The sequence below is a fragment of the Ctenocephalides felis genome, unplaced genomic scaffold, assembly GCF_003426905.1.
Source record: "Ctenocephalides felis isolate EL2017-DRISC unplaced genomic scaffold, ASM342690v1 CF-g0.4_SCAFFOLD_00845, whole genome shotgun sequence".
Classification (NCBI taxonomy): domain Eukaryota; kingdom Metazoa; phylum Arthropoda; class Insecta; order Siphonaptera; family Pulicidae; genus Ctenocephalides; species Ctenocephalides felis.
The window spans coordinates 49058830-49071858 of NW_020536999.1; the positions used below are offsets into that span (position 1 = coordinate 49058830).

The 13029-nt window shown below is 27.7% G+C and overlaps 1 pseudogene; it reads left to right on the top strand.

The window, feature by feature from the left end:
* Nucleotides 1-3395: 3395 nt before the first annotated feature.
* On the top strand, nucleotides 3396-6329 carry LOC113375026 (annotated as a pseudogene).
* The last annotated feature ends 6700 nt before the right edge of the window (nucleotides 6330-13029 follow it).

Genomic DNA, 13029 nt, shown 5'->3' on the forward strand with positions numbered 1-13029 from the left:
TTTATCTTACTTGTTAGTTGGTATTAAACCAGTTTCATAAAATTAAAGGGGTATTTTAGTGTAGAAGCATGAATTTTAGGTCATTATCAAATAATCATCTTAAAAAAGGCAATTAAATTTTTTACTATAATTTTTATAATAGCTTACAGAAAAGTATAGAAAAAATAAAAACAAAAAAGTTAATATTTTTTAAAATTATCAGTAATTGAAGTAGACTCCCAAAAAGTTGACACTTGACCATACCCACTATTGAAACCCTCCAAGAAATCCGAAATAAAAAAAAGATTAGTAATATAGAATGATGTCGCAATGGCATATACCAGTTTGATGAAATGGGAAGTTTTTGATCATGTTCGGACGTATATTCATTTTATTATATTGGCCATGAAGGTGACAATCTTCATGGCATTGAGTTTTTACACGTGATGGTTGCTACCCCTGGCAGAGGGGGTAGAGGAGAGTTTGATGGGACTAATTGATCACTTCTAAAAGTAAAGTCCGCGTAACAACATATAGAGAAATTAGTGATTGTAATAATTGCAACAAATACATACAAATACAAAACAAATCAGTGTTTAATACAGTCCATAGGTACAAAGGTTAAATTATAACCCAGCAACCTGAGTATCGAAGGAAAGTTTTAATAAATTTCATAACTACGTAAGATAAATACAGATAAAATGGGTCGGTTTGTTTCTTAAAATATTCTTACCACTTTTTTGAGTTTTTCTATTTTCTTTTTAAATAGTAGTAGTTATGTTTGAGTTTTTCTATTTTTTTAAATAGTATTAGTATAAATTTGGAGATGAAGCTAGTATATGCTTGAGAAAAGTTTATAGAACAAATTTAAAGAAAGTCTGTCCTGTAGAACTTAAGAAATCGTATTAAAAGAGACAATTTTGAGAAAAACGCATTTAAAGTTTTGCAATGAAAGAAAGCATAAGAGGATTATCATGGTCAAGCAGCTTTTTTTCCAAAAATAATTGGAATAAAAAAATCATTTTGAACACGTTTTTTTTAAATAGTTAAAATAAGGAAAAAACTATTTTTACTTTTTACACTGGTATTATGTAATGGGGGTACCTTTACATGAAATTCCTCGAAGATAGTTATCTTAAAATGATACTTTTTATTTACTATATTTTATTTACCAAATAACGGTTGTTGACGAGTATACTCATCAAGTTGAGAATTGGCCGATTTTTGTGTGTTGACGAGTATATCCGCCACGATTAGATTTTTTTATATTGATATTTTTAGAAACATGTGCTAGTTTTCTCTACATTTCAATTTCAAAGGAGATACTACCTAGATAATTTTCTGTGTTTTAACTATCTTTACAAAATAGAGCTGCACTTCAATACGGGTATTTCTAGATCTATTCACACAGAGTTATTCATTGACCCATTCAGAAAACTTGCATCTTAAAATATCTTTTATGTAAAGACTCTACGCGCAGAAATAGGAAAACCGATGTAGAAAATATAAATAGCTACATTTGTAAAGTATTTTCAGTATCCTTGCCTTTGAAAATGTATTTGTAACGTTTGAAAAATACTTCCATTTGGTTAAATGGAAAATATATCGATACTATGTACACTCATATATATACATATATCAGAATGGCATTATGTTTCCATTATCTTCTCCTTACTTTTCCTAAATTTTCATTACCAGTAATATAATACGAAACGTTGTGAAAGGTCCTGAATACTCCATCGATAACTCTCTTTGAATTATTTATCATGTTTCTTTAATGGAACATTTACTTAAGATATACGATTATGTATTTTTACATACATTTACACATACAGATATGAGCAGCAATTATAACAATGTTACAGATCTATTTCAATATTTAAAAGAAGAATATATAACAACAAGTATATAATTAAATGCACATAACAAATGTATCTCTGTGTTTTTGCCATTTTTCATCATTATTTTATGCATGGAGTTCTATAAATATTTAATATTATATTAATGAACTTTTGTACGGACGTAATTTTGAAAATAATGATGAGGTTGGCCGCCAAATAATTATTTGGGATTTATTTTAAATAACAGTTATAATTTTTTATTACCCAAGTAACATAATTTTGGATCACCATCACAGACCTTATAACTACATTACAGACCTTATGTAGTATAAGGTCTATGATCACCATACTTAATTTTGCTTCTTATAATAATCTAATTTATATTAAAGATATGATTTTTTTAAAAAAATACGCAAATTTGGTAAACTTACGCAATATACGTAAACTATGTATATGTAAAATAAAAATTTTATATGTGAACAAAAAATAATCACTTATAAAAATTGCTTCGTTTTCACCTTATTTCTTAAGTTTAATAATTCTTCTACAATTTTTGTCATCCCTTTTCTTTCCAAAATATCTGAATATTCGTATGCAAAACTTACTTTTAATGCGTCTACGTCTCGGTTTGAATATAATGGAAGTTACGAATTCACAAAATCTAATTTAAAAAGGTCTCCAAAATGATAGAAAAAGTAAACAGAGCTTTCCATAGTAGAACGAATAATATATTACATAAAGCCATTCGAATTACAGAAAAATAATGCAGTAGGGTAAAATGTGCAGAAGAAATGAACTTATTAAACGACTTCACAGATTTTTATCAATTTTTTATATATATACATACATACATATACATTAGGGTGGTCCTTAATATGGACATTTTCGAATTTCCTTGCTCTCCAGGGCTCATATGGTTCCAAATTGATAAAAAAAACTCTCTGAAAGTTTTAGCTCTTAATATTAACTTTTAGATAGCACGCAATTCAATCAAACTTCATATGGAAATAGCATGGAAAAAATTTTGAAAACTACAAAAAAATGTTTAGGTATAACTTAGCGAAAAATGAATGAAAAGTGAAAATTTGTGTCATTTTTTATTGAAAATTCGACGGCCTGCAAAATTTTTGAAAGATGTTATTTCCATACAAAACTTTGATTGAATTGCGCTCTATCTAAAAGATAATATTAAGATTTAAAACTTTCAGAGAATTGTTCTTTATCAATTTGGAACCATTTGAGCCCTTGGGTGCAAGGAAATTCGAAAATATCCATAATAAGGACCACGCTAATATACATGCATACATACTTTAGATATTCTAATTGTGATATCGCACTTAAAAAGGGATACTTTTGCTTGGAATTATATTTCCAAGTGATAACCGTCCTCACAACTGCCTGACATCAGGCTGCCAGTGGTGGAACTTGGGTCTTCTGAGTAGAATTCCATAGTTTTCACCAAGGAAAAGCCTCATATATTAAGAATAAATTTAATTTTTATCTTTCGATTCTGAATCATAACCTCTATATATTATTATAATAATTTTATTCAAACAATGTTTCTTTTTTAGTGAAGGCGTAGAAGTATGTTCTCCGCCGGACGAAAGCTCTTCGGTCAGTGAAAACGGAGATAGTCCTCACAGGAAAAAATCTACTGAGGTAAATATTTTGAAATACGAAATTTGAGATTAGAATACTTTTTGTGGAACTCTGATATTGTAGGATTAATTATAAAATAGAACTTTACTAAAACCGAATTTATATCATTCACAAATATAATTTTTCGAAAAGTTTTTGAATTTTTAAAATTGAATAAGAATTTTGGAGAAAATATCGATAAAATATCTTGCATTTATCTGATCATTGTAAAAAGATTTACATTCAAAAAATTCAAAAAACATGCTGCATATTAAAATTTCATAAAAAAAGATAAAAATGTTCATTAAGTTTCTTAACTTAATGACTTTCTTCTTACGATTGTTGCCAAGCTCTTGCAAAATTCCAAAATTAAAACTTTCTCATTTCATTTGATAGATCTTCATACACGTTGACTGCGATTTCTTTGGATCTATATCGATTTTCCATGCTAAAATGTTTTATTTAAAAATTTATATTATGTATAGCGATTTTGATAAGATAGAATAGGTGATCCTTTTGTGAAGGCGGTTGTCGATATTATGTTGACAGTTATTTTCATTCATTATAAAAGTTTCTAATATATTGTGAGGTTAAAATAACAATTGTCACTTAGACTTGCTAGAAAATATTTATTGAATATTTGCTTCTTGCTAATACCTTGATGTTTGACAAGAAGGACCGGCTTATTCCTGAGGGTCAATATAATAATAATAATAATAATAAATAGTAGTCTGCCCGAAGGCAGGTCCATGGCATGAGTGCACCACAAAATCAATGATTTGCCTCTCCTCCCCAGGGGAGGCTCCCCTATTTATTATTCCCATTACAGCACACTAATTTTAAATTAGTTATATAATTATAGTTTGCATAGTTATAGTTTTTTACGAAATTTTTCATTTTAACAAGTTTTGCTCTATTTTTAAATCGTGTGAGGCTGATTCTGAACGTAAATAATATTTTTTGCTTTTCTCTTTTATTTAATTGTTCTAGCCCTGATTCCTATATGTGCTATAGAAGGTTCGTGTTAGTCTGGGCTGGGGTTACCTGTATATAGTTGCAATGGATTTCGTGTGAAGTCGGTTTAATTATATAATCAAATAGCAAATGATTAAATGTTAATTATATTTACAGAGCAACGCCATGCAGGAAGGCGATGTAGAAACGCGCCTAGAAGATGCTTTGCGTCTAGTCGAGGAACTTCGAGGCAAATGCAGGTTTCACGCTCAGCAAACGTACGCTTGGCGCAGAGCGCACGCGGCGCAGGTGATTAATGAAATAATATTAAATATATACAAAAAGTAGTGGTGCCTGGCATCGTGCCTTGAGGCAAATTACTGGAACTTTCCGTATAAAAAATTAAAATTTTAAAAAAGCGTTAAATTTTTTTGAAACCTTTGAAAACAATAGGCTTTTGAGAATTTTGAAATCTTTGGAAAAATTTTTGGAAGATTTTTTCGAAATCATTGATTTTTTTATATTTTGTTAACATGGATAGCATGACATATGCAGAGAATAGCGAGGGAATGATGTATATTGTGTTAGAGGGATAATAAACGATTGATTAGTGACGAACGAAGTTAACAAATTTTTTTTTTTTTGAAAATTTCAAACATTGAATCTCCGTAACCACTAAACTTGTTTTTTAATTTGATTAATTTTATTAGCCAACTACGGGTAAAAACCATGATCTCGTAAGTTAAATTTATAATAATTTTAATACTTTCAACAAATATTTTTTAAATATTTTAGTAAAAATTATCAATAAAATAACAAACATTATAAAAATAATTATTTACTTCATTTATTTTTAGAGCGTGACATTTTCAAGCATTTTATTTAAAATGTGTAATATCATATATTACATTATTGTACCTACTGTAATAAAAACCAGAAATATTAAAAAATCATGCAAAATTTTCATTTTCGATATTCAGCTCATTACTATAACTCACTCTACAGTACGCTAATAATATAATCTTTTCAGGAATTACTGGTGAAGCAATTAGTAGATGAGAAAAACTCTCAAGTGTCGAAGCTCTCCACCCAACTCCTGTTGTTCGAAGCAAGGCTGCGACGCGAGAAGAAACTGATAACAGCAACTTTGTCGCGTCAAGAAGCTACCATATCCCGCCAACAACGTGTCATCGATGCATTAACAGCACGTCTAATCGATAATGGTCTAGAATCATCTACTGCCGTTGGAGTTGTTCAGGATTTCGATTCCCAAAACGATTCAGATTCAGCAGTGGTCATGGAAGATCTGGACCTGGATATCGGCTTTGGGCAACCACATCCTCACGCTAAACAATATCGCAGTATGTCTGGTGACGGGATAACGATTGCCAGGTCAATATCAGATGCCATAGATAACGGTTTCAAACATGCGTCTTCGAGACGATCCAATTGCTACTTACGTCGTCCAGAAGTCCTGGAAACCGTTTATAGTGTGGAAGAAGATACTGAACAGCAGCAGCAATCGTCGGCCAGTACTAGTGGTATACTCGATTCTCAAAGAACTGAGAAAAACTAGCGCCGAGAAAAAACGGGAAGGGTTTAGAAATCACACCGAAAGAGCTGCTCAAGAATCTGATGATTCTGATACTTGGACATACAACTCATCAGATAAATTACCAAAAGAACAGTCACCTAAAACTCAAGTCACAGTTTATAATCGAGTCATGTCGAATCACAGATCGGTGATTAAACCGAAAGATGTTAAATATAAAAGGATAAATAAAGCCAAATCAAAAAGCTTGGAAGAATTAAGAGGCAGGCTTAGAAACTGGGTTGATAAAGGTAACAGACATATACCCAACTTGGAACAGTCGCAGAGCTATGCTTAATTAGTAAATTTGTGTATTCCTGGTGAATAAGTACCATTTTAATAGTATATATAGTTATAAGCTTATTATAAATTCAAAATTATTTAAACAAATTAAAAAAATGATAGTTTAAAAGTCAATCCGTAATAATATTCTTGAATGGTTGTTTATAATATAAGATAAATTTGTTGTCATTTTCAATTCTTTCTCATATATCTCAAAAGCAAAACTTAGAATAAAAGCAATTATCATTTTTAAGTAAATTCTATGTCATGACTGATTTTGCATTTAATCAAAAAATATATTGAACATTGTTATTTATATACCTATAATAATTAGAATCAAGTATATATTAAATGTTCTAAAATTAATCATGCGTGTTGAATTTATGATGTTAAATGATAACTTGTATTCAAAATTCATATTTATGTGAGTCCAAACTCATTACTTACAAATTCATACTACTTAGTATTCAATTTTAACATGATTATAATTTGAATTACATAGATTAAATTGAAAGTTGGCATTGTATAGAAGTAAATCATTTATATAGATATATATATATATATATATATATATATATATATATATATATATATATATATATATATATATATATATATATATACAACCATGCATTGTATATATTTAACATATTTTTATATAAACTACATTTACATACATACTATGTAATATGTATGTTACATATTTACATATTTACTATGTATAAAATTATATCTAAACACTACATCAAGAATACATATAGAATTATAAATATAATCAAAATTGTCGATCTATGTTCGAAAAGTTGAACAGATTTTCATTCATATATGCCAGATATTTTTCAGAGATGATGGTATAGCTGGACTATCAACAATTTTTTTTTTGCTTAATTTTTTTTTTTGCTTTGGCGAATTTGCAATTGAGACTAAGGGAAGGATTTTAGCTCAATTTGAATATCTAGCTAATGTAAAAATTCGTCATAAAGTTAACAAAAGTAAATGAAGCCTTATACTTGAGGCAAGGCAAAATTGCATAATATTCAATTACGTGTGAAATATGTTTTTTTCTATTTATTTTACGCCTCATAGAAGATTTAACACATATGTATATATATATATATATATATATATATATATATATATACATCTATGTAAATGTGCAGAAATAATGTAAAAATGTATAAGTGTATATATAATTATTTTGTGATGTTAAATGTAAAGCTTGTATTCTAAATTAAAATGTAGTGTTATAAATCAAACTATTAATTTTTATATCATTAAATATAAAGATAATAAAATATTTTCCGAAATTAAAATCATGAGGGAACATAATGTGAAAGAAGTGTCTTTTCATATCATTCTTAGTACAAAATATCTATCAAAGCAACAAAGTCTACTTTGTATTGTGAGAAATAAATACCCAAGTTTAATAATAAAAACAGCAAAATTCCGATATTGCAAATATTTAAACAAATTCTCGACTAAAGTTGGAGTACAAAATTAAAGCAAATGTTGATATTCTATTATAAATTTCTAATATTTATAATAATAAATGTAATACACAACAGGCGGCAAATAAATTCAAAATTTATTGTTTAAAAAAAATTTCGTGCTTAAGTGTTAATTTTGTTATCCATATGTTTATTCATACCTTATAATCCAAAGTTTTGCTATATATATATATGTATATATTATATATATATATATATATATATATATATATATATATATAATCTGCTTTATATAAGGTATTTTATTATTCGGAATTGTTTATAGATTACTTTGTGGCTTACATAGTATGTAATACATACAACTAGAGAATATTTAAGAAATTATAATCGGTAAAGATGTACACAAATCAAAGATATATATTAAGAGTTATATTTTTAGCATAACCATGTAATCCTAAAATTAAACCTCGATATGAATATATGCTATGTATATGTAAATAAAATTTTAAGTGAAATTAAAAAACTTGAAAATAATAATTGCATTTTACGAATTATTTTAGTTTTAGGTAGATTTTTTGTCTAATGTGCAAGTTTATATTCTCTTTAGATTGCTAGCTATAAGTTCTAAAATTTTCTATGCTAAAAATTGACCAATTATTCATGAAAAATATATTTTAACTAATAATGTCCTGATGAGTCGGTTACTATAACTCGATTAACGTCCATGATTTTTACAAGTATCAACCAATTCCTATTCTTCATTTTCAGTTTGAATATTTTTGGACTACAGTCGATTCATAAGATAGTAATAATGATTAAAGCACATATTAAAAATATTGTTTTAAAACTTTACATTCACAAAATTATTGCTCAATGTTGAGGTAATATTAAAATGAGGTTTGTTTAATTTTTTTTTTATTGAATGTTCGTTTTCTAATAAGCATAAAGGGAGCATGTAGTCTTTTAAATAAGCTATGTCTTAAGCTTAAATAGGCTATATCTAATAATCCTCACTTTTTGTGTTGATTTTCCGCAGATTTCACATTGACAAATTTTTAGTGGCTGCCAACACGTCCTCCAGTGATATCTGGCTTGAAACTTTCTGCTGGAATTTTGTCGCCTCCGCCGGCATTAGAACTGCTTCGAAGTTGATGTCCACCATGTCGGGCACGCTAACCATTGCTCCATCGGATTACTTGAAAAGACAAGTTTTTATGTACTGCATATCTTGTATGCATAGTGAAATTTTAAAAAAATATTGTAAGTCCCTTGGCATACCTTAACGTGGATTTGAACTGCCTTTACCGATGCCTTGGTGTTTCCGGCATCTTGTGCGGCATTTTAACCACTGCACTTGACATATATATGATATTATGTACTCTATATTTTACATATTAAATAAAATTTAATTGAATCAAGTACTACGTTTCTTACTTACTATCTTCTTCCTCTACCTTCTCCCACTTCCTCCCTCGTCACATTCTTTACTTTCTTGTCTTTCTCAATACCATCATGTGTGATGTACCACTCATTTATTATAGTCACGTGGTACATGTGCTCCCATGAAAGGGTTTTGCTCGATATTGTACGGATTTTTTAAAAAGATTTTCTGCTGCCCTTAATAATATGGTCGAGGTCATTTATATGGATCTCAATGACGTGGTCAAAGACAGGGGATGGTGTGTATAAATGAAATAATTGAATTTAATTAGTCCAAATAATTTCTTAGTTTTTACATTATGTTATTCATAATATGAACTATTGTTGAATAGAATAGAACATAAAATAGATAGAAGAATAGAGTTTATATAAGAAGTATTAACATGAAGATTGTATTGAAATTCAAATATTGTATTGAAATTGAAATATTGTATTGAAATTGAAATATGTTGTAGGTGGCTAAATGGTCAAGTAAGCGAGGCTAATAAAATAAAATAAAATTTAAAAAAATAAAAAAATCTACCGTCATGACTTGAATGAAAGAATATAAATTTGTTATTATTGCGAATTTAAAAATTTAAAATTTTTCTATCATATACATTTTTGCATGTAAGTAATCCATGTCGAGAGGGATGTTAGGAATATTTTGTATATTTTATTTAATTAGTAATTATTATTTTTATTTCATTTGTGTAATTTGGATGAAATTAATTTATGTGCGTATTTAAATTTACAAATGTTGTTTTATTATTTAATTTTATATGTATGTGATTGATAAAAACAATCCAGATATAAAAATAGAAAGAAAACTATGCTAAACTAAATTACTGCTAAAATGTTGATACTAAAAACTATGTTACCAGTCTATATAAATATATGTTCTATGATCTATGGCTAATTTCTGTTGTAAATATTTTTAAAATAAATCAACAGTCATTGCTGCCTGGAAGTTGGTTGAACAAGTGTCTTTGTAATAATAATAAATTTACAAGTCATAAATGTAAATAGATTTAAAGTTAAAGTGTGTTTTGTGTGATAATATGATTTAGGTAAGTACAAAATAATGTTTTATATTTTAATTTTAAGGCAAAGTGGCTCATGTTTATGAATTCATAAATATTTTGGCAAACTGTTGCGCATAATTCTAAACAAATATTTGTTTCAACACATTATGATATTGATTCAGGCCCAAAACAATGATTAATTGAATGAACATGAATTTCTTACATTAAACGTCAAAATTGAGTTATATTGTTTATGGTTAAACGTCAAACGTCAAAATTGACAGTTGTTTTCAGGTTAAAAATGTCTGTTGTGACGGGTTTATTTACAAATGTGTTTTCAAATGTTGGTAAAAAAAATCCTTGCATAGAAATATTTCAAAAGTGGAAAATACTTTTTTTCATTGTTCAAACAAAAGGTGTATTTTTTATACAAGGAAATACGTTTTTGAATGTTTTCTTGAAAACGAATATTCGTGTATTAATTGTCGTGTTAATAATATTTATTAAAAGCGCAGTTGTTATCAATAATTCAATATTTACATCATAAAAATGGGTCAAAATCATAGACCTTATACAATTTCATGGACTGCTAGTCCCCATACATTTCTCAAGTAAAAAAGTGTCAAAAGATGTTCTATGGTATGAGGGCATACGAGGGTAATTTCGCGGCCGAGATATGTCAAACTTGATCGCTTGAACGTCAAATGAAAGTCCGTGTGTTCGAAATTGTTGGGAAACAATTATATAATAAACAATTTATGTTAAACTAATGAATGTAATGCATTATTTATATATTTATTTATTTATTTTAGTTATACAAAGTGTTTAAGGAAAATAAGAAAAAAAATTAAAAATATATTTTACATATAAAATTCACTGAAAATAAGAACAGTTGGCTAGAGCTATTATGGGAAATTAGAAAGCAATAATGAAATATTTGTTTAAATGTAATATATTTATTATTGGTGTTTAAAAAGCACAATTTTTGTGTGAAAGTGGTGTACATATTTATCAACTTTGCTTTTTTTATGTTCTTCATGGTGCATTCTAATTGTTAAATACATTTTTGTGACAAAGTTGAAAAGGTCATGATAGTGCTGGACAAATTGCTGGAAATGGCTTAATCTAAAAAAATGTGCAAGTCCCAAGTCATTCAACTTTCGGAGAATCGTGCTTTCATATGAACTTTTGTACATTCAATTTAAAGAATTTCGAATTAGGGTTTCTATATATAAACATAATTTAAACATTTCATCGGAAGGATATGAAAGATATCCTCGATTTTTTATATCGATGAATGTCGAATTTCCCGGAATACTTGCAAAGCATTCAGAACAGGTTTTACTACAATCAGGAACTTTACCACAGACGAAACACATTTTAGAAGACACTTTACTTTTAACAATTTTACAACAGGTATATTTTTATGCTCTTTTGGTTTAAAAACCCGAGCGATCAAACATCACGTGAACCCAAGTAACTGTAAAATTTAAGCGATCGAGTGCATTCGACTAATCTCGGTAAAGCTCGTGTTCGTATTTGACATATCTCGGCCGCAAAATTACCCTCGTATGCCCACATACCATAGAACATCTTTTGACACTTTTTATGCGTTCAACTAGCAGTCCATGTATTGTATAAGGTCTATGGTCAAAATACATAAATGCTCTTTGTAAGTAATGTTTTATTATTAATTAGATCTAAAATTTCATGAATTAGTTTACAAAAAATTATTTGTTTGTCTAATGTTAATGAAATAATTAGGAAATTTTCACAAAATTAAATTGCCAACATTTTTTTTAATATTTGAATACTTTAAAATATAATTCAAAAGCAGAATAATGATTTTAGCGAGCTCACAGTATAATTATGCTGTATAAGATTTATGAATCATTTACCATATTGAATTCATGGGCTATCCACGGATTTTATCAAACAAATTTTACTCAAACGCAATCAATATGCTATTTTGGGACATTTTTTTACATTTTGTCAAATATTTTGGAAATTTTATTTTAGACACTTTTATATGTTTATTTTAGTATAAACTAGACAAAATTTGCTGGAATGTGCTGTATATTGTTATATTCACTTCTATATTAAAATTTTGAATAATTTGTAGCTGAAGCGCAGATTTGAGTTTGATAATTGGCTATTTATTTATTTATTTATTTATTTATTTATAAGCAAGCAGTAATCAATAATAAAGATATTATTTCAGACTCTTGTCAAGGATATAGGTGGATTTTGGACGTTTTTTTACATTTTGTCAAATAACTTTAAAACTATGTTCAGAACATGTTTATTTGTTTATACTAGTATAAACTAGATGAAATTTACTAACAAATAGTATAAATTGTTTTATATGCTTGCATATCAAAATTTTGAACAATTTTCAGTTGAAATGCAAATTTAAACGTAATATGTAGATTTGAAACTTTTTTTGTACTTTTTTTCAAATAACTTTTAATTTTCTTTTCGGGCACGTTAATTTGTTTACATTAGTAAAAACTATATCAAATTTACTAGAATTTAGTACAAACTCGTACATACAGCTGGATACTAAAATTTTGTATAATTTTTAACTGGAACGCGAATTTGTGTCTGTGTACATTTTATCAAACAACTTGAAAATTTTGTTCTAGGCATTTTAATTTATTTATATAAGTAAAAAATAGATAAAATTTAGATTCATAAATCATAAATAATATTAAAAGCAAAGACTGCTATTCATGATTTTGTTAAAACTACAGTGATGATATCAAATTGTTCGTTTATAATAAATGATTTATTTGAAGTTGAATCCATGGATACTATCCATGGATTGTTTTAAGAGCTTTTTTTTAACTTTG